Below are 23,909 nucleotides of genomic sequence, written 5' to 3'. Positions count from 1 at the left end.
TATTGAGGTAGAAATAGTTTTACATTTAGTTGCTTTAAAAAGGTACAAGGTAGGGCACTAGGTGGCTCAGTCATTAAGTGTCTGACTTTGGCTCAGGTCATGATCTCATGGTTTGTGAGCGCAAGCCCCACTCTGGGTGAACCCTGCTTCCCTCTCTTTCTCTCGCTCCCTCTCTGCCCCTCACTCACTTGTGCCCTCTCTATCTCAAAAATAAATAAAATAAATAAACAAATAACAATTAATAAACAAAAAGGTGATATTATGTAAATCCATTTTTAAAAGGAATAAATTTGTAGATTTAGGACATGATGCAGAGGCTTACAAACCAAAATTTACAGGTATTATTTTTAGATGGCGGGTTGATGGATAATTTTTATTCTTCATGCTTACCTTGAATTCTTACTTTCTTTCAATATCCATACAATTTTTGTGCAATAAAAAAAATGAGAAAAATACATACCAGTGAAGATTTTGAGCATTTAAAATATTTCTCTGTTTGGCTTTGCTGTAATTATTGCTTCCAATTGGTGAATAATTATGAAACCTAGGGTCTTGGAATTCTTTTAAGTTGATTTATTTTGAGAGAGAGTGTGTGCATGAGTGGGGAAGGGGCAGAGAGAGAATCCCAAGCAGGCTCCACAGAGCCTGACATGGGGCTCAATCTCACGAACTGAGATCATGATCTGAGCCGAAATCACGAGCTGGATGCTCAGCTGACTGAGCCACCCAGGTACCTCATCAATTTTTTTTTTCCAATGAATGACTGTCATGCTAACATCCAGCTTATAGAATTAAAATGTGACCATCTGAATAACTCATAAACTGGTTTTTCATGCTTCCCTGCTAGGGTCATTGTACCCATTAACAGGCTGACCTAAATTAGAGAGAAAACAGACCATGTATTTAATTCGATAGGAGCAAAGGTAGGAATGTCACATTCATCCTCATCATGATCATTCCACACCCACTCATGCCTCTTTCCTCATACAGAAAAAACACTTGGGGGCTCCTTCTTGTGATGTTCTGACTTCAAAAAAGTATTCTCCTTTAAGTCGGTTCCTCTATCAAATAGGACCTGGTCATATGGAGGAACTATGACTCTGATCATCTTAACTCCAACAGAAAACCTCTTTGCCCAAATGTAGATCGCAGTCTCGGGTCCCTGTGTTTCACTCTCTGACTTTCAGTCACTGTGAGTAAATACCTGATTGAGAGTCAGATCCCAGCTTGTTGCAAATGATCTGAGAACCCTAACTACTTAAAGCTAAGCTATTAGTAGAAAACATGCATCATGGCTGAAAGTTAATTCATTGATGTAGATAACGTTGCATTTAATCATTTTGCGCTGAATTGATTGTATTAGATTGCATTGAATTGAACTGATCTGACAATGCTCAATGCCATGAACAAACTAGTAGATTAACCTAAAGGTGAAGAATTGTATAATGCTGAAAAGGCTGAGACCTTAAGACACTCTTTCACCTTACTCCCAATCTCTCTAACTTCTATTTTATAATTCTCCCATATACAGATTAGACATTATGTCTGTTAGGAAATTTATTTCCCCTGTCCCTGTACTTGCACTTACACCATTCATTGTACTTGGGGTGCCCTTCCCTTCCACACTGCTTATGTAGATTCTATCCTATCAAATGCAAGTACTCCCTCCCAGAGACTTTATTGCCTTGCCTCCAACAGGAGGGAAAGAGGCTTTGTTTTCAGATAAGTAGCATTATTTTAGTGCCTAACACATAAGTCCAATGTAAAGTGGGACCTAAGGGATGCTGTCTGCATTAAAGAATCAATGGATAGATTCTAACATAAAAAACATGACATTGATCTGTGTCTGTTGTCTATCTACCTATAGCACTTTTTTTTAATAACTTATGTTTATTTGGATGCACATTTTCTTTTTTCTGTCTTTTTTTTTTTTTTATTTGATGCTAGGCCAGTTTAGGCCAAGGATTGTGTGAATGGTAACTCTGTACTTGGCCTCTTTTTCTCTGACAGTGATTGGCACAGTTCTTCACATAGATGAGAAATTCAACATAAATTGATTAAATGCAAGACCCTAATGAATAAACTTCTTGCCAACATGCATGTTGTATACTAGCCATATGGTAATATTCTCATGTAGCTATGTATTATTTGTTTATTTTTATTGAACACTAAATCAATTGGAGAAATAACCTACATCATGTGCATATTTATACATATTTTACCTTTTTCCACTTCTGTGCCTGAAGCTGAAGAACGCACATCTCCCACTCATCCTGTATTTGTTGAATAAATGAATAAATCTTAGCATAAAAAGACACCGTCCCATCCTTCCAGGTTTTTTAAATTTATTTACTCCTTCATTCTTGTTATTTGGGGTACTTCCTCTGTGCCAGACAGTAAATTATTCACTGCATATCCCAAGCATTTAACACATCCCTGTTTAAAGTCAACTGTGTGTGTGTGTGTGTGTGTGTGTGTGTGTGTGTGTAGTCTCAGAAGAGTTGATTGTTGACAGAGGGTGGAAAAAGTAGGTGTCATGCTTATATTTAAGAGAAAAGAGAGCTCATACTTTGCTTTCCCACCATGATGATGATATTACTGCATATGTATAGAGGGCGGGGTGAGAAATTCAGTTTCCAGCAGAAGGGTTAAGCTACTCCAAATGTAGATCTGTCTTCTGGGTTGAGTACACATTCAGATGAAAGGGGTTGGGAGGTCAGTCTTTACATCTCAAAAAAAAAAAAAAAAGCTAGAGTAGAAGGCCATGGTCCAGGCAAAATGTCTACTCCGGATATTCAAACAGTAGAGAGGAATCTAAAATGGGAGCTACTCAGAAGTGAAGGGCATTAGGCATTTAGCATGGGGGAAATGTGTTTCTGAGTCACAGCCATTAGCAAAGCTTTCATTTTGAGGAGTTCGGATCAAAGAACAGCAAATTACACTTGAAGGATGTAACAAAGAAATCTTGAAACTACACCGGCATTAAAAAAAAAAAAAAAAACACCTCATTTAATAAGATTTAAAAAAAAAAAAAGACTCCATTCTTCACTAACAACGGTACTATAACACTCGTCATCAAGGTTTGTGAAACTGAATCAAACAACCAAAGACAGAAAAAAGCTATCAATGTGAAAATTATAGAATGGTAGATCATCGCAGATTTATATAGGTATTAAAAATAATGTTTCTTCATAGTATTTACTATTATCGGTGGTGAAATAATGAATTTACCATAGATAAATGGAAAAAGAAAAAATAAGCCCTTTTTAAATTTTTTGTTTATTTTTATTTTTGAGAGAGTGAGGGTGTCTGAGCATGAGTGGGGGAGGGGCAGAGAGAGGGAGACAGAATCTGAAGCAGGCTCTAGGCTCTGAGCTGTCGGCACAGAGCCCAACACGAGCTCCAACCCACAAACTGAGATCATGACCTGAGCCCAAGTTGGATGCTTAACCAATTGAGCCACCCAGGCACCTTGAAAAATGCCCTTTATAATCACTTGATTTAACATTGTACTGGATATTTGAACTATTTCTTTAAGATAAGCAAATAAAGGACACCAGTTTGGAAATTTTTTTGTTCATTTTTTTAATAGGTCTCAGTATCCTCAAATGATGAATATGCCTATAGTATATTCAAATGTGCAGAGATTAATAAATTAACAAAGCAGTAAGGTCCATATATAAACATAAAATTATATGCCACCAATAAAGAAATATAACAAATTTTAAAATCAATCTTCTTTTAAATGGCAACAAATAGAATTAAATACTTGGGAATAAATCTTTTCAAAAATGTCTAAAATCTACACAGAAAACCACAAATGTTATTGATGTAAACTGTTTAAGGTTATATGAGTGTACATATTTGCTATGTGTGAAAATCTTAATTTTCCTCAAAACATTTTATAAAGTGAACACGGTCACAGTGTAGGTCCCATCAGGATATTTTGAAATCATAAACTGATTGTAAAGTATACTTGGGAATTCAAAGTGAAAAAATACAGCCTAGACATTCTTTTGGAACAATAAAAAAAGCCAGAGAATTTATACTACCAAATCACAATATTATTAATAAGCTACAATAATAGAGGTAGTGTGGATTGGCACAAGGATTGACATGTAGACCATGGAAACACAATAAAAAAAAAAAAACACATCGACAGACCCACAATTACATTTTATTCTTTATACAAAAGATAATGTGGTGTGAATAGAAAAGAATGGATATTTCAATAAATTAGGGGTATCCATATTGCAAAAAAATACATATATAGAACTCTACTACCCAGGATACTTTTTTTTAAAGTTGTAGGCAGTACAAATTTTTTTTTTTAATTTTTTTTTCAACGTTTATTTATTTTTTTGGGGACAGAGAGAGACAGAGCATGAACGGGGGAGGGGCAGAGAGAGAGGGAGACACAGAATCGGAAACAGGCTCCAGGCTCTGAGCCATCAGCCCAGAGCCTGACGTGGGGCTCGAACTCACGGACCGCGAGATCGTGACCTGGCTGAAGTCAGACGCTTAACCGACTGCGCCACCCAGGCTCCCCTAGGCAGTACAAATTTAAATTGAAAAATAATAAATACGTCTTTAAAAGGCATAGGAGAATATCTTTGTGATCTTAAGGTAGGCAAATAGATTTTTCAAAAAGTAAATATTGTGAAACTGGACACATTAATAGTTTTTAAATCAAAAGAGTAAAGGAGAGCCAATTTATCATATCTATGTATATATATTTATATTAAACATAGATATATAGGTAGATAGAAAGGGATAAAACAATCTTTTCACCTTGCATTAAAAACATTAATTCGAAATGGATCATAAATTGTTTATAAAGTATATTTTCTAAAAATATAGAGAAATAAGATCTTGGGAAAGGCAAAGTTTACCTAAATGTAAAACAAGAAGAGCAAACAAAATGAAAAACTAATTGAGACATTAAAATTAAGTTTCATTCAACAACATTAAGGGAATTAAAAAAAAGACCAGACAGGGAGAAAATATTTGCAATACATTTATATAACAAATGATTCATCACCAGAATATACAAATAACTCCTTCACATTAATGATTGAGAGGCTAAAGCCCAATAGAAAATGCTTAAAATAATTGAACCACCTCCACAGAATGAGATATGACAAATGACTACATGAAGAGATGGTCAAATGAATGTCCTCATGATGTGTAAACTAAAACCACCATGAAAAACCTCTACAAACTGACCAAAATGACTAAAATGGTAACAACAGATGATGCTAGGCATAGGTAATGAAGAACTGGAATACTCACTGATGGTGTGGGTGTAAATGTATTGAAATATGATTTAAAACTCTTTGTATCAGCTTTGGGGCTCCTGGGTGGCTTAGTCAGTTAAGCATCCAACTCTTGATTTTGGCTCAGGTCAGGACCTCATGGTTTGTGAGACTGAGTCCCACGTTGGGCTCTGACATGACATGTTAGCTCTGTGCTGACAGCATGGAGCCTGCTTGGGATTCTCTCTCTCTCTCCCTCTCTCTCTCCCCCTCCCCTACTAGTGCTCTCTGGCTCTCAAAATAAATGAAGTTAAAATAAAAAGAAAAAAATAAAAAAAAAAACAACCTTTTCATCAACTAAAGCTGAATACATGCATACCCTATTGTGCAATGATCCTAGTCACAGGTATCTACCCAATAGAAATTACAAATCTCCAAAAGGTCTACCCAACAATCTCCAACAATAGCTAAATAAACTGTGATACATTGTTATTTGGAAAGACCACCCATTGATGAGCATGCATGAACTTTGAGCTGCATACAGCAGCAAAGAGGAGCCCCACAGTCCTAACACTGAGGAAGAGAAACCAGACACAAACAAGTACATGCTACATGAGTGCATTTGTGTCAGGTTTGAACACAGATAGCAATAATCTATACTGTTAAAAGCCAATATAACAATTTATTTTCTTGGGTAGAGGGCAGTGGATACAGAGACTGGAGAGAAGGAGACTTCTTGGTCCACATTTCCTTTTCTTATAAGGACAGTAGTCAGACTGGACTTGGGCCAACCCTCACAATCTGGTTTTAACTTAATCACCTGCAGGAGTATGATTGAACAGAGGTAGCCTAGCAAGAGAGTTTGAGGAGGGGAATAATGGGTAAGGGCACACATTCCTAGGGGAGCAAGCAGCCTGAATACAAACCACAGATGTGCAGGAAATTATTCATGTTACCAAAAGTGGTTCAACCAGCATGAGTCCTGGGTATGAATCACTGAGTAGTGAAGGATAAGGCAAGCATAGTTAGGCTTTTGTCCAGTTATGAAAAACTAGGATTATAGATGACATTATGGTACTTGGACTTTGGATAGGGAATTTGAATACCGCATTTGTCCCATATGAAGGTTGAGGACTGCCATATAATTGCTATAACTAAGAATCACTTTAACTTATGGAGTGCACGAGAAATCATGAAGCCATAACTCCCAAATTTATTTTAATCCTATTTGGATTGAGGAAAATGCATTTCATGTGTTATGATTTAGACGTTCAGTGGGCCACATTAAAAAAAATTCTCCAGAAACCTTGTCAAGGAGAAATCCAATTGGACTGTCGATTTCCTTGCCTATCATTGTCTGGGTTTCTGTACCCCTATAATAACACTAGCATTTCAGTCAGGTATGTTCAGCTGTATAACATGGCTCTATTGCCCACGGGACTGCAATTCAGGACATCCAGCCAAGGCTTGACCTGAAGGTTTTCTGCCCACATCTCACCAAGCGCATGGATATAGAAGCTCAGCCAAAGGCAGGCCTGACTCTTCCTGGAGTGCCCTTGAGGCCAACAGTATGGTTCTGGCCCAGAAAATGTGTAAGCACCTGAAAGCTCATTTGCTGTTTTTTCTCTCCACGCCTTTCTTTTATTGATCTTCCCTTTAATCTCTCTATATTACTTTCTTTTCTTCACTCCTAGTTTTCCTTAAAATAGCACATGGGATTCTGTTTTCAGTCTCTGCCTTTCCTCCATCAAATACTTTTATAATTTCAAGTTCATGTGATTTCCCAAATGAGTCCAGTCTTTGTATCTCTTTGCTTCTCTCCCTGCTGACCTTGCTCTCAGCCCTTGTTTCTAGTGATTTGGTCCTACCCAGACTGCACTATCAGCTGAACCCTCATTTCTGTAATGAATCCTTTGCTCTGTTCTCCAGCTGACACAGATCTCCCCTTCTTCTGAGAATCTGTCCTACCCACTTGCCACTTACCCATCATTGCACAAATGACAGATGCACCTGAATTTGAGGAGACCTGTATACCCAGAAAAGAGTATATGCTCATTCAACACTTACTGATCAGTTCTCTTACTGGTGAGAAAGAGAACAAATAAAAATGAAGACACATACTTAAATAGGCTTCTTAATGACCCCTCTCTTATCTTTCTATTTTTTTCTCTGCACACTTTTTAAGTTGCAAGTTCCCCTCATCCGTTCTTGACCTCTATTTTATTTTCCTACCTGTTTTATTCTCACTTCCTCTCATTTTTCCCCCTAATCCTTCTTTGAAAGATTTCCAAGACTGTGAAGACAACATGCACTTACACATATTCCCCCCTCCCCCCTCCCCCCTCCCCCCTCCCCCCTCCCCCCTCCCCCCTCCCCTCTCCCCTCTCCCCTCTCCCCTCTCCCCTCTCCCCTCTCCCCTCTCCCCTCTCCCCTCTCCCCTCTCCCCTCTCCCCTCTCCCCTCTCCCCTCTCCCCTCTCCCCTCTCCCCTCCCCCCCTTCCCTCTCCCCCCCCTTCCCTCTCCCCCCCCTTCCCTCTCCATTGTCACCCTCCTCTTTCCTGTTCACCCACCCACACATACTGAGTAATTCAAATTTTATTTAGAATGAATAAAAATAAAAATGCTTTAGGGCTCAGACCATGTAGGCCAAGCTTTGCCTGGAGACAATATTTACAGCTGAGTGATAAATAGGGATTGCTCTCAAGGGGTTGGTGGCCTGTTAAAGCAAGGCTGGAAATACTGCCATAAGAATCACTGAACGTGGGAGAGTTCATACGTAAAGGCTCCTGCACTCAAAACAAGTTGGCAAATAGCAACAAATGCAAAAAGAACTACTGTGGTCAATTTGGAGATAGAGTTGTGATACAAGGTTAGGTTTGTCAGAACAGCCTGTCACCTGGCCTGGAGACATCACCTCCAGGATCACACAAAAATTACTTGGGAATCCAAGCTAGAATTTGCAACATCTGAGAGCTGGTTTGGTCATCCAAACATCTTATTTGGATAAGTAGTGGCTAAAGGATCTTTCTAAATATATCAGAGTCTTCTGTTTCAAAGTACTAGAACCATAATAAAGGCTGGAACCCAGAAACTTAGAATGAGGAAAGAAGCTTTTTTTTTCTTTTTGGACTGGGGCATAGATTTCTTTTTCTAGGAACCCAGAAGTCATTTATTAGATTCAGTGAATGAGGTCCCTTGGAGGTGCACATGCAGTGCATCACCAATAACCCTATGGTTAGGCTTAGCTAAGTTCCTAAGTTAGGACAAATAAAATGAAAGGTAGAAGTCTTACACATATCTCCAGGCCTGCCCTGTATGACTATCTCACACAAGTTCCCAATCTCCATAGCTTCCCTGATGGTGACTAATTGAAGAAAACTTTGAGATGCTGAGTCTCAGGATAGAAGCAGCCTCAGGTGGGGGGGGGGGGGTGGTAGTGGGGTGAGTTGCCTGGGTGGCTCAGTCAGTTAAGCTTCCAGCTCTTGATTATTGGCTCAGGTCATGATTTCACAGTTCGTGAGTTCAAGCCCCACATTGGGCTCTGCACTGTCAGCTTGGGATTCTGTCTCCCTCTCTCTGACCACCACCCCCCTCAAAAATAAACATTAAAAAAAGAAGCCTAGAAGCCTAAGAGGCAGCTGAAGGAGAATCATTCATAAAAAAGAAAAAGATATACACCCAATCACAAGTACCAAGGAAACTTTGGTCAGGCTGTAGAACATGAGCTGAGTGTTCATTTTAAGAAGAAAATAAACAATGGACAGAGATTAGTCTACCATGACAAGTTTGGGATCATAGAACAGCTGGCAGCAAGATTGATCAGAATGAACATAAGTTGGTTGTGATCTTCCTGCTTTTGCATTCCTAACTTTGTTTAAAACTCCCCATTCCTAGAAAACCATTCCCAATCTCCTTTCATGTGGCTTGGTCGGCCCCAATGTTTGCCATATTCAGAGGTGGCATAGGACTCAGGTCTAGATAACCAGTATATTCAGTTCCTTAGCCTATCAGTTACATATGGATTCATAAATAAAAATGGTCCAATGAGAATGAATCTTGAGACATGCTAGAGCCAACTGGAAAGACAATCCTCTAACGGATATGTTGTTAGAAGAATGTCAGTCTGGATCTTCTGAGGGGGTAGGCGGTGTCCATGAGGGAAAATCTTGTTTGAGAATGAAGCCAGGACAGTAGAAAGCAAAATGGAGAGGTAGTGATAGCTTCTTGATAACATTGTTTGAATACCCAAAGCCTACTCTTCCTAAAGTGAGGTAGTTTTGAACTTTTTTGTAGGCTATAAATTCACTTTTCCTTTAAGAAAGTCCAAGTGGGATTTCTGAGAATCAGAACTAAAATAGTTGTTTTAAACCCTTTTACCTCATCTCCTATTACCCTGCATCTGAAGTTCGGGTAAAGTGGCTCCAGGTAAAGGTAAAAATGAGAAGATGCATGGGTCAGGATATCTCCCTGCCTGGTTATCATTCAAAGGAAGAAATACTGAGCTTTGTACATAGAGAACACTCAATAAATGTTTTTGATGGGTCTGCTGAATATCCTATACCATGTCAATAATACTTGATTCTAATTCCTTAATTTCTTACGTAATCTTAATCATAACACATCCTTATGACTAATAAGAAAATAAGATTTTTCCTCAAAACTGAGATAGTTTTGAGAGTAAAAAAAGGAGCTCTTGATAATTACACCAAAATATCATGCATAAACTGGGACTTTCCTGGGCAAAGCTGGGGATATATATTTTTCCCTACATGTAAATAAGGATTTTTGACAGAAGCTCATATATGAACCTATTTTTTCAAATCCCAGGAATGATACCCAATTCTGACTGCTTCTCTATAGAAAATAAAGAATAATAAAGAGAACTAGGAGTATGTTTTTAAAAAAGGCAGTATAACTATTATCTAGTGTTATTATTCCCTCTAAGATTAAAAAAATCATTTGTGAATCTATATATAAAACACTGAATTTTCATAAGAAAATGGTCATAAGAAAATGGTCATAAGAAACTCTCCAGTCATTGTGATCTTTTAGAAAATAATTCTTGCTCAATGCACAAATTCTTAACTGGCATATCTAATGGTTGCTGGCTTGCTTCTTTCCTTTGTTTCTTCCTTCCCTTCCTTTTCTGTCCTCTGCTTCTTTCTTCCTTCTCTCCTTTCCTTCCCTTCTTTATTTTCTTGCTTTTTCCTCATCCATTCATTCAGGAAATACTGACTGAATCTTTAATCTATGCTGAGGCATAGATTAGTCATAGGCATTTAAAATGAAAGAAAACAACAACAATAACAAACCTGAGAAAACCAAGAAGTTCATTGAAAGGAAACCAACAAAAAAAAAGTGCATCATGTTTGAAGAAGGACATTTATTAGGACTTAGATATTGCATGAAGTTAAGGAGTATTCTTAAATTTTTTTTTTGACGTTTACTTATTTTTGAGAGACAGAGAGAGAGCATGAATGGGGGAGGAGCAGAGAGAGGAGACACAGAAGCTGAAGCAGGCTCCAGGCTCTGAGCTGTCAGCACAGAGGAGATTAGGGAGTATTCTAAAGAAGTAGAATGTGTTCAGGTATTGAAAGGCCAAAGACAGGAGAGTTTGCCTTCCTTCCTGGACATGACCATAGATAAGTTTTCAAGTATGTGAGTGACAAGGTTCTGAAAACTGCATGGTAGACTGGATACCATAAGGCTGGAGTTCATGATAAAAATAACCAAAGTGATGGTAAACATTTAGAGCTCCCACTATTTTGGGGCACTGTTACAGGTGATTTACATGTTTTAATTCATATAATCCTCATACAACCCTGTAAGTTAATCTTAACTAATGCCATTCTGTAGAGGAGGAAAACACAGCACTAAGATATCAAGAAACTGGTAGAGGACTTAAAGACTGCAAGTAGCATTGCTGGAATTTAAATCTAGACTATTTTTTCCACCCCTCCCCCTTAGGCAATCATTAAATTATGAGACCTCTGAGATGAATAAGGTCTCCGCCAAGGAGAGCAACCATAGGAGAAATGTGAAGAAGCAAGAAAGAAGATAGAACTTGAGAGTGACAAGGTTCTGATGTTCACATCAGACAATTATGTTAAAAGATCCAGAGAGAGGAAAGAATTGTGAATCATGTTAAACTTTCAACTTGAACTATAGTGGATGGTATCAGAAGAACCCAATCTCTTATAGGGAGGAGTAATAAGGCCCTCAAGGACATGGCTATGCTAGCAAGCAGGTTTGTTTTCAGTAACTCCATAGGTGCAAAATGTAGGCATTGAGACTCCATTGATCAGAATAAGTCAGAATATTAGTCACTGCACAGAACAAAGCAGGAATGTTAGCATGGTAGTAGCAGTGTGTTCCCCCAAGGCCCACAGAGTGATGTGATGAGCCCAGATGGCAGTTACACACTCTATAGGTCTCACTGCAACTTTAGAACCCATGGCCAATGGCCCAGTATGTTTTATAGCGAGCAGTAAACAGAAGAGTCCCCAGGCTCCAGGGAGTGAGGAGTTGTACCGTACATGATGCAGCAGCCTTGGCCTACTTAATTGCCCAAGTGAGTAGCAATAGAAATGGCTCAGTGTCAGGGGACGATTGGGTCTTGAGCTTTGGCACACTCGATAAGAATGGGCAAGGACAGACAGCCTCTCCTAATAGGTGTAGTGATGGCCTTAGTCAAAACAGCAACCATATGCGGTGCCCATTCTTCAAGAAAAGATAGTACTCCTATTACGTGTAAGAATGTGTTGAGTTTGAGATGTTTTTAGGACATCTAGAGAGCTGCTTTCCAAGAACTAGTGAGAAGAGTTGGGGGAGAGGGTGAAGACATATAAAAAAATGGTCAGTAAGTAGTTAAAGCCACAGCTAAGGTAAAACTGAGTAACATTCTCTTTCTTTGTAGTCAATTAAATCCATAGAGAAATTAACCCCAGTTGCCCCTCTTGCTGTGTGTATTTCCTAAATATCTTTGAAGGCCCAACCTAACATGATCTCTAGCACAGCTCTTGAGACAAGAGTTGTAACACTGATATTAGTAATTGACAGACTGTTAAAATGAAAGACTAAAGCCCCCCGCAAAATGACCCTTCTGTTAAATGTTTTCCCAGATTATTCCAGTTCCTCATCTGAATTCCTATAGTACTTTCTTGTTTGACTGTTCATTAGGCCCCATGTGTGTGAAACCTTATGCAACTCATTTTTTTTTCCTACTTGGCTTTACTGGCTTAGAAGCTATTTAAAGACACGGCTACTAAGTACACATCTTTTTATTCCCCACAGCTTTTAGCAAACTGCCTTGTCTGAGATTAGCACTAAATAAGCCATTCATTTTGACACAAGCAGGCAGAGATTTAACATATTTTGTGTTTTTTGTCTATGTTCCCCCAAAAGGAAAACATCCAATAAATGGCTTTCAAATTTGAACATTTAGTATGTGTCCATCACAACACTCATTTCATTGCATTTCCTTGCGTATATTATCTTATTTAATGACATTAAATCACAACAGACCAAAAAGGCTGGCATTATTATATCCATTGAACAGATGAGGACACTGAGACTTGGAAAGCTTATATAACCTGCAGAGAACCACAAAGACCGTGAATCACAGAGCTGGGTTTTGTACCATTGTATACCCTATTCCTAAGCCTGTAGTAACCACGAGCATACCCTCTTGACCTTGCTTATGCTCCTGCTTTCTCTTCGAAAGACCTAGCTCTTACCATCATTAATTCTGGAATCTAGATTTCAAGAACAGGCTATCTCTTTGCAGGCAAACAGGTTTCCAGGCCATAGCGACTGAGCAAACCTGGTGTGCAGTAAATGTTAAGGAAGTGGGTGCCACAGGTATTAGGGAAATTGTTGGCCTTGTTCCATATGTGGGCTCTGCCTAGCTCATCCCACAGGCAAGACACTGATGCATCTGCTCTCCCAAGGATGAAGGGGCTGAGGCTGATCAAGATAGATCCAATCCACTCTCTTCTCTTGAAAGAGGAAGAACCTGGGCTTGCCTAGCTCATGCTTCTATCAGCACAAGATTATTATTAGTAGTAAATAGGCTTTTATCTACCAAGTCTTCTGAAACATGCATCACCTGTTGAATAATAAATTTAAAGTAAACGAGAATCCTGTTTCTTGGCATTGTGATTGACTCAGCACAGAATTAGTGTCTTGGATAAATAATATTTCCCATGTATCGGGCTTCAATTTTTGGCCAGTACCATTCTACATGTTCTGAAGGGATTATCTATCTTATAATTGCAATAACTCAATGTATGACAAAGCAGAGGAGGAGAAGTTAAGTACATTCTCTAAGGGCACACATCTGGTAAGATGGTAGAATTGAACTTTCATCTCAGAAGGTCTGACTTCACCACTTTTAACTACTACTTTATATTGGTTTTATATTGGCCTGGGATTTCTTTACATAAAGTAGGTACTCATAAATGAGTTTTGTTGTTGGTCATAGCATTGACTCACAAGATGCCAAGGACGAAAGCCATTCTAACCTCATATTCCTGGAATGTAATTGTATCTCAATAGATTTCTAATCTAGTTTAGATCCTGTCAAAGCTACAGTGAAAGAAAAAGTGACGTTGAATGCATCTACTTTTATACCTGCTCCCACCAGCTTAGTCCAAAATATCCTTTCCATAATTACACATATGTCTTTCTTGCAAAACATGCAAATGCCCAAATAACCTGAGTGGAGTTTCATTTTCCATGGCAGTTTCCTTCTAGCCATAATAGGCCAGCTGGCAAATATCTCCAAAACATAGTTAAAAACTGTATTTTTATCTGTAATAGAAATGTCACTTGTCCTAGTATCCCCTTAAGCAGCAGGAGGGGGAGAGTGAGAGTGAGAGAGAGAGAGAGATCTATTTTGTGTGATTCTGCTTTTAAAATGCATGGCACTTTGTCCCTTTCAAACAAATGTTTCAATCTTTGAGGAGTTTTTGGATCCTGTGCCCAAGATTTTTTTTTGTAATCACTTGCAAGTTTCTCTATAGTCTTGGCTTATTTGGAATTCAGAGTCCTATTTGAAAAAAAAAAGGAAAAAAATAGAAATAGGCTTTTTTATCCTGTTTTTCTCTGGAAGGTCAAAGGCCATTTCTCTCATCAATTCATGTAGCTCTGCAGGACCCCAGAGGAGAGGCCTTGAAACCCAGCTCTGTCAATGGATGAGCCCTGCAAAGGAAAGGTTTGCTGACTTAACAAAGGCTCCATAGCAAGAACAAACTGGAAAGAGCTGTTGCCATGTTCTTGGTGTCAATCCACTGTGTCAGGTCAGTCTTGCAATTGAGGACTGAGGAAATCTTGATGACTCCAAAGAATGACAGAGAGAGAGAGAACGACCAAGGGAGTTAGACTTCTCTGCAGTCCCTGTGGTATAAGTTACTGCTTTAACTGCTTTATCTTCTGGTCTCTGAAACAATCAGTCTCCTGTGTCCTTCCCCTGGGTCCGATTCGCTCTGAAGTTTGCTTCAATAAGCCTTCCCTTGACCATCCCTTTTCCCCAGACAGGCACTGCTCACTCTCTAAATCTCAGCTCAGTCATGGATTTATCCTATTTGTCACCTTCTCCTCTGAGTCAGTTACTAATCTAGACACAGTGGATACAGCCAGGAGCAGAAATAAGGAAAAGAAAATCAGTATTGGATTAAGCAACATACACCTATGTCCAGGGTTCAGAAATGCTGTGAAGAAAAAAAGGAAGCAAGATAAGGCAACAAATACGAGCAAAATAGGGGATTATTTTGCTTAGGGTGCTCAAGAAAGGTTTCTCAAACACCGTGGCAAAAGAACTGAGGCCTGCAGAATGTGAGGCTGGGGCAGGCCCATATTTGAGAGAAAAGCATTTTGGGCAGAGGGAACAACAATTACAAAGACACTCGGTAAGAGGGCATGAGAACTACAAGAAGGAGAATGTGGCTGGAGGGAAGGGCATGGTGGAGGGAGATACCGAATTGGTAAGTTCAAGCAGTAGTTGGGGCCAGATTGTAAAGAGGCCTATAGGCCATGATAAGGCTTTGGTATTTTATACTGACTGAGGTGGGAATCCAGTGGCAATTTTTGAGGAGAGATGTTGCATGATATGACCTTTGGCTTAAGACACTGGGGCAAATCAGTTGACCATGGAGTATGTAACCATGGGTCCTCAAGGAGTGATAACAGGTAGGTAGACAGTAGTGACAGTGAGGTGTGACAGTAATGTGATACTTCACGTGAGAGAGGATAATTGAATCTATAGTGGTAGTGGCAGAGTTAGTATGAAGTGATTGCAGTTTGTGATACATTGTGAAGTTAGTCTCTGCAATAATCAAGGTTTTCATGTGGGATAAGAAAAAGGAGAGAATTAAGAGTTTATTTTTTTTCAAGTTAGACATCAAACTTTATTGATTTTATTCTTAATTTTATTTTTTTAAAAAATTATATCCAAATTAGCATATAGTACCACAATTATTTCAGGAGTAGATTCCTTAATGCTCCTTACCCATTTAGCCCATCCCCCCTCCCACGACCCTCCAGCAACCCTCTGTTGGTTCTCCATATTTAAGCATCTCTTCTGTTTTGTCCCCCTCCCTGTTTTTATATTTTTGCTTCCCTTCTTTATGTCCATCTGTTTTGTCTCTTAAAGTCCTCATATGAGTGAAGTCATGATTTTTGTCTTTCTCTAATTTAACTTCACATAATAGCCTCCAGTTCCATCCACGTCGTTGTAATGACAAAGAATTACTTTAAAGTTTGGGGTCTGAGAAAATTAAGACAAAGTTGACCCTGCCATTTATTGAAAGAGCAAGAATATCAGTGGAGATGATTTTAGGTGAAAAATCAAAATTTTGCTAAAACTATGAAGTTTGAAATGCCTGTATCAAATGGAGAACATCCCCTCGGTTTCTCTTAGTATTGAATAAGGTTATATACGGACAAGGTTGGAGCAAATGTTATCAACTCATGACTTTGAAACAGGTCTTCTCTAGGAGTTTCCAAACCTGGCTTCTCACAGACACAGAAGAAGACATGTTTCTATTCCTTTTTCAACAATGTGTCTCTACTTACGGAACCACTTTTGATTAAATTTGTATCAGCAGCCCCAACCAAGATCACCACAAGCATGCCACTTCTCTAGAAGGATTACAGAGACTCTGCACATAGTTTTCATGGCCAAGATACATTGATTGCAACAGCCTAGTAAGAATACACAACTGGGTCAGTAAGGGGAAAAATAGATCAAGCAGTTCCAGTGTTTATATTCACATGAAGACTTCTTTGGTTCTCCCTAAAGAGACCACAGAGAACACATTCTCCTCCGAATTTTGAAATGGAGAAGATAACACACACACAGTTCTTCTGCCAAGGGATGACTATTGGAAATTCAGGGGCCAGGATTTTCATTAGGGAGTAGCTACATAGACATGATGGCTGGCCATGACTATCATGCTTCAGACCCTTGGAAGGAAATCAGGTGATTGTGACTGGTATACCTGGCAGGCAAAATATTCTTATCACTTAGAGAACTTGACAAAACCCAAATTCCCAGACACCAGTCAAAGGGCAACATGTACACAGATCTTTCAAAGATTAGGCATGCTGTATTAATTCTTTCCTGTCTAATTAGAGGTTACAGCATAAGTGCAGATATCCTAAGATATGGAGTGAGACTTAGCAATCTGTGTGTGTGTGTGTGTGTGTGTGTGTGTGTTTTGTTTTTGTTTTTGTTTTTTTTAAGATTTATAGCTAAGTTTGATCACCCAGGTCTGAGAACCATCACTTGTAGTTCATTGCGGCTCAGGTTCATAAAGCCACTTTTCCAGTGAAAACACAGCAGCAGGCATGGAAGAGGATATTGGACACCCTCTCTGTCAATAATTAACTGAGGTTTTAGGCGAATCACTCGCCACTCTTTCTTTATCTGTAAATGAATAGAGATAGATTTAAATAATCTCCACAGCCTCTTCAGCTCTAATATTCTTTGATGTAGGTCAGACAAAGCGGTATGAAATGGAAAGATAAAGCATCTTGCCCAATGCCCTTCCCCACTCCCTCTCCTCACCTTGCTTGAAATCCAGAAAGCAAAGTCTATTGTCTCCCCTGTATTTCTTGAGGGATGCCGGAGCTGAGGCATGCTATAATATCAAGAGAAGCAAAGACTGCTTTTAACATAATTCTTTTCTACATTAATGTCACAAGCGACAAGACAATTTTATAGGAGAAGGAAGAAATGTGCTGTGGGAATGGAAGGGGGAAATAAAAACTTGAAGAGACACAAGGGCCTTTGGGAAATTTTAAAGACAAGTCTACCCTAAGACAAGACAACGCTACTGATAAATCTAGATTCCTGGGCAGTAGAGTGCTCTTTAGCATATTTTCTGTCGGTAATCTTTGATGGTCTCTATGAGAAAACTGTGCCTGCATGTTACCTGCAGTAACCAAGATGGAATAAGAAACTAAAGTTTGTAACTCTGTCACAGAATTAAGAGATCTTGATGACAACTCTTGTTTTTTTGTTTGTTTTTGTATTTTGTTTTGCTCATTTTGTTTTGTTTTTTACATTTTAGGTTACAGAAGGGTTGAGTGGGTCTAGGTGCTACAACAAGGTATAGATCGAGACTAATAAAAAGGATAACACCTGACATGTATTAAACCCATAATAAAAGAGCAGATCATTAATAATAATACATGATAAAGTCATGTTCTCTTAGAATTCTCAGCTTTAAGGAAAAACACTCCTCCTTCATTTATCATCTTTCTTTAACCATCTCAAAATTCTTCTCTCCTGAACTGTATCCATATGCAAGCATATAATAATGTCCCATCATGATAAACATGATACCATCTCAAACTTTTCACCTCCTATTCACTGCACACCTACTATAAAATGAGATTTCTCCCCAACTACTTCCAGGAATACTCTCTCATTGACTCTATCAACAACCTTTATATTGCTTGATCCTGCACAGTTTCTATCTCACTCAGTCTTTTGACCACATCGACAGAGTTGACCATTATTATTTCTAACTTCCTTTTAATTTTAAAAAAAAAATTATTAACATTTTACTTATTTTTGAGAGAGAGACAGCATGCAAGTGGGGGAGGGGCAGAGAGAGGGAGTCACAGAATCTGAAGCAGTCTCCAGCCTCCCCAAGCTGTCAGCACAGAGCCGACGCAGGGCTCGAACTCATGGACTGTGAGATCATGACCTGAGCCGAAATCAGCAGCTTCACCGACTGAGCCACCCAGGTGCCCCATATTATCGTAAACTTCTGAGATTTTTCTACTCACCCAATTCTATAACTCCTGGCAAATCCTCCAGTTACACACACGTGTGTGTGCATGAACATACTTGTGTGTAAAGAGTAGGGACAATATGCACAAGAGTAAATGATACTTGAGCCCAATGCATTTGCATATATGCACCACATACTTGTGTAAATACCATCCTGATAAAGAAACAAAATATTGTCAGAAGGTTCCCTTCTGTCACCTCCCAGTCAATATACTCCTTCTCAAAGAATTCAATGCTATTCTGACTTGTATAAACCTGTACTGCAGGGCTCCCAATAGCAGCAAGAGGTAGCAAGGACGCTGACAAGCAGTTGACATGCTTCTGTGTGAGAAACTTTTTTGTTTTCGTTTAATACCCACTGGCCAAATTATGTAACATGAGCAGCCCTACATTAAGAGCAGAGCAAGAGTCTCCACTTTTTGTTGAGAGGATCTGCAAAGTCAGTCATTACAAAAGGATGCCCCTGCTCTGCTAAATCAGAGAGAGAGGGCGAGATGTGTCCATATATCACCTCCCCATTTACCACAACTCCGCTGTGAGGTGAATTACATCATGACAGGGAACAAACCTGCTATTTTCCAACATGTCTCTAGAACCAAGTCTACTGACCGTATCATAGATACTGATATATGTTTTTGAAAGGAATGAATGACTAATGTTGATAAGTTTTTAGGTCCATATTTTATAACTCCCATTTTAGGTGTAGAAAACAGCCCTAGATCATTGTAAATTGCAAATCATTGTAGATTTGCAGAAGGAAGAAAGCAGGGTAGGGCACAGGTTACAAACGTGTGACTATTACAGATTACGCTGAAGTGACAACCTTTGCCCAAATCCCCATGTTCCAAGCCAAGGAAAGATCTGCATGTCTTTGTTCTTTCAAAAGCTCTGCTTCTGTTTGGTTTGCTTGTTAGTCTTCTGCTGGAGAGATTGTTTATTGTCCCTTCTGCTTTTAATTATATTCAATAACAAGGCTAATGATAACAACTGATATTGAGTGCTTCCAATGTGGCAGGAACTATGCTACACATCTTTAGTTATTACATTTAATTCTCATTTCCATGTAGAAATATTTTTATTCCCATTGCACAGTCTAGGATCCTGAGACTCAGAAAAATTTAGTGACATTTCAAGGTATCAAAAAAAAAATGTAGCAGGACTGGAACTCAAACACAAGACTGTCTGATTCCAAGTTCATTAGTCTAGAATTAAAAATTTAGTGGAATTTATCTACAGAAATAGATTCTTGGGGTTATACCCAATATTAAATGTCACCTGGTTCAGCATCCAAAGTTTGAAACTTCTCTTCAATATACCTGAAAAGCACTCACATGTTTATTTCTGTAATCCCTCCAGTAATAAGATAGCTTATGGATTTATTAGAAAGCCCATGACCTTTCTAGGATATATAATCATAATGAAGTTGAAACCTAATGGATTATCTTGAACTTTTAGGCATGCTAGTATTATAATCAACCATCTCATTGCCAGTAAGTTGGTAACAAACACAAGAACCTCATGGTGGCTGGGTTGACAGTGCATTCATTTTGTTCCTGGCAAAGCTGGATTGGAGAATTGTTTATGGCTTCCTATCTCAGACCTTGATTTAAATTGACCTGCCAGAGCAGAAATGAGGAGCCTGAGAATGGGAGACTTAATTCGTTGGAAGGAGGGAAAAAGAGCGAAAGGATCTGGTCATGTGAAGCTCTGTAATATGGGGCAAATGTTCAACATTTAAGAGAGAAAGAGTTTGTCAGATGCACCCCCATTCCCAGTATTTCCATTCAGTAGCCATGCCTTCCTGTGGGAGATAATTCAACTGATGCCAGATTCTCCCCCCAGTACTTCTCAGATTAGGAAATTCCCCTTTTAGGAGGGACAGAGAGGGAGGGAATTTGCAAATGAAATGAAAATACTCCCTCAGAAATGGCATATTTGGAATGTGCATGTGTACCTGCGCACATGTGTATATGTACACAGGTGTGGGTCAAGGAAGCTGAAACAAAAATATCCTCAGGGAATCATGGAATTAAGTGGAAAGTAAGTGCCTCACCCCCACACCAACAGATACTCACATATCACATGGGAAGCAGTAGGGTTCTTCTTGCTTAGCAAAGTTGAAGTAAATGATGGTGGAAAAAAGAAATTAAGGGTATTTTTTTGTTTATTTATTTATTTGGGGGGGGGTGGTAGTAGAGGCAGAGGGAGAGAGAATCCCAAGCAGGCTCCACTCTGTCAGTGCAGTGCTTGATGTGGGCCTTGAATTCACAAACCATGAGATAATGACCTGAGATGAAATCAGACCCTTAACCAACTGAGCCACCCAGGCACTCCAAAGGGTGTTATTTTTTCAGATAAATTTTATTCCAGATTTTTCACAGAACATTTTCCCGGTAGTTTGTTCCTTAAGAAAAAGGTTTATTCTCCACCTCCCCTTCTTTGAGCCTAGAATTCTGGGGAATGAACTTGTCCTCCTGTTTAGAAATCTATAAGACCCATTAATCTATGAAACTATATGGCAAATTCAATAACTAAAACAAAGAAAAGACTAAATATAAGTCACCCATCCCCCCATATAACATTTTTATTAGTCTGTAGAACTAGTGTCTGAAAACAGAAGTTACCACTTACCATTCTTCACGTTGTACACTGCGCAAGTCAAGAGGATGCCTTTCACCTTGTTCTCCTAGATTTGTGTAGCCGTTATTTCAATTTCCCGGCAGATGGCGATAACGTTTCTTAAGAAAGGGAAGTCTTTTCTACTTTCTTTCCCCCCCCCCACCCCCAATTCACCTGAATTCACTTTTTATTGGAGCTAAGAGAATATCACCATGCATCTCAGAGTTATGCTTTCCACGGGCACTAGAAGAAATAGTGCGATCCAATACACGGTTCCTTTAAGGTAGTAAGCTGAGTTGTACTCCTTCAGGGTTTTTAAAAAACATAAAATTGGTGTTCCACAAAACATTAAATTCATTTTCCCTCAGATATCCAATACCTTCAAGTGGAGACACATTTTTCCCCCTCTTCAGAACTCAATAAAACCAGCCAGCAAACAGATGGGTTTTATCTCTGACCTGGGACAAAGAGCCATGCCAAACACCAGAGATCTTTCCCCCAAAGCAGCAACATTCATGGGCTTGATTAGTTTTAGTATTCCAGTTACCTGTGGATTTGTAGAAGTCACCTGTGGCAGTGATTAGCCAATGAGCTAGTAGATAGGGTGTCCTGTTTCCAATTCAGCCTTTGTGACATAGGCAATTTTGGCATATCAATGGCTTTCTGCTTCCATGTCCTCATATGGGAAATTGATCATGGTGATCATGTCTGTCATTCCTGCCTTTCATAATTGTGGAGCTGAACTGTACTCAATTGATTTATTTATATATATATATATATATATATATATGAAATGACATTATATATATATATATATATGAAATGACATTATCAACCATAATATACTATATAAAATATAAAAGTTTCTAAAATTTCCGTTTTCTCTTTAAGGCAAAGATCATAAGCTCTAGTCTCCAAAGGACCAGTTAGGCAGTTTTATCAGCTATTAAACTATTGACGATCAACTTTGAACACACCTTTCTTTACACCACTTAGTGATGTCAGGGTCTAAAAACCAAATTCGGGCTTAGCCAGCTACAGGAAACTGGCTACAGAGGGCGCTACAGGGAGGTTGGGGGACCAGAAGAGAGGGGAAGCATTTGCCCCTCTCAGTTTTGTTTCCTTTTTCTCTTTGATTCCAGTTCCTCTTTTCATTCTGTTCCTACTTTGGATTGCTCTTTCTATCACTGTGAGAAAAACATTTCACCACCCCCAGTAAAAGCTGTACATTCCAGAACTAGCAGTTTATCCTTAGGGTGCCAGTTGTCCAACCCTTGCAGGTTAAGCTTTACGGTGCTTTTTCAAAGACAGGCACACCATCCGGTACCCTTTTCTGCAAAAGCCCACATACCCCTCAGAGTGTTGCTTCTCAGAGGTTTATTTCAGCTCCGGAGACCTCCACGTTTTACCAGGTACAACCACTCCCTGTTTTTCTCCAAACTCTAGAGATGGCACCTGCTTTTTACAATTGTATGGGTGCCCTTGCCTCACTGGCTCCTAATACAGAAACAGAAATTAAGTAGGTTTGGTATAACTGGTTTTTTTACACATTTACTCCAATTTGCATGGTGAACATGTAATAGTTTCCACTTACACAGATTTATGTTCCTTTCTTTATTTCTTCCTTTTTTTTTAAATTGAAACATGCGATTCTCTTGCACTGATTTAATTTACTCATGTCTGCTAAATGTATGTATCAATATTTCACGTTTTCATTAACATTATTGGAAAATTTGAGCACAATTGCAACGAAAAAGACAACTCACTGAACTCGGTATTGAGGGGAAGTAGGGAGAGTTAGGGGAAGTGACAAAGTGGAGAGGACATACTAAAATTGAGACTTGATGACTCCTGCTGATAGAGTTACAAGGGAGGAATGTGAGCCCAGTATCGCTAGATCCCCAAATTCTTCGTGAGACAACAGAAATCCAAAGTTCTGTGTCCTGAATGTAAATGCTCATCACTTACTGGAAAAGAACGTTAAGTATTAGGCTGGCTAACATTGTGCAGGCCACACGATAGCCATCAGTGGGTCAGAGCTGGCTCCATAGTTGTCAAAGTTGCATCCAATACTGTTCCTATAAGCCACATTTCCATGCATATACTCTTAGTCTTGGAAAATTACTTTGCAACAGAAGAACATACACCCTGCAGCCAAGAGGAAAAGCCCAGTTATTAATGGAAGACTTTGATCACATAATCATGATTTTAGAAAGTCCTATTAAGAAGTAAGTGCTCTTTATTACTGAGACAATTTAGGAAAGAGTGTATGTTGAAAGGTTTTGAGGAATAGAGGCTAACTTGGAAAGAAAACCTTCTAAATTAGCTTTTAAAATCGCTTGAATATAATTGACATTTCTATCCAAAATAGAAACCTCAAAATAGTACTGGCAAGTTCCAGCCCCATGAATGATATTAGCCGTTATGTGTGTAGAGCAACTGCTGTTCACTAGGGGTCCTCTGAAAAGTTTTGGAAAATGTTGATTGTGGGTTATCATTTTTCAGTAGCATATGATTTTGGAACTTTTTAATGGTAGATAATTGGGCCAAATTTGTAGTTGGAGATACTCTTGCACATGATGGTGGATTGTGAACATAGTTTTTACAGTGGGAAGATTCCAGTTTTAGTTTACAATCAGTTAATTTGCCAATGAGTCATTCACTTAATAGGACTAGCTGTTAGTTGATTGAGAACCCATGAAGATTTTCCTAATTCCTCTCGTTTTTTGCTCAACC

The sequence above is a fragment of the Prionailurus viverrinus genome, chromosome D2 (genome assembly GCF_022837055.1).
Source record: "Prionailurus viverrinus isolate Anna chromosome D2, UM_Priviv_1.0, whole genome shotgun sequence".
Taxonomy (NCBI): domain Eukaryota; kingdom Metazoa; phylum Chordata; class Mammalia; order Carnivora; family Felidae; genus Prionailurus; species Prionailurus viverrinus.
Note: the sequence above shows the minus strand (reverse complement) of the source record.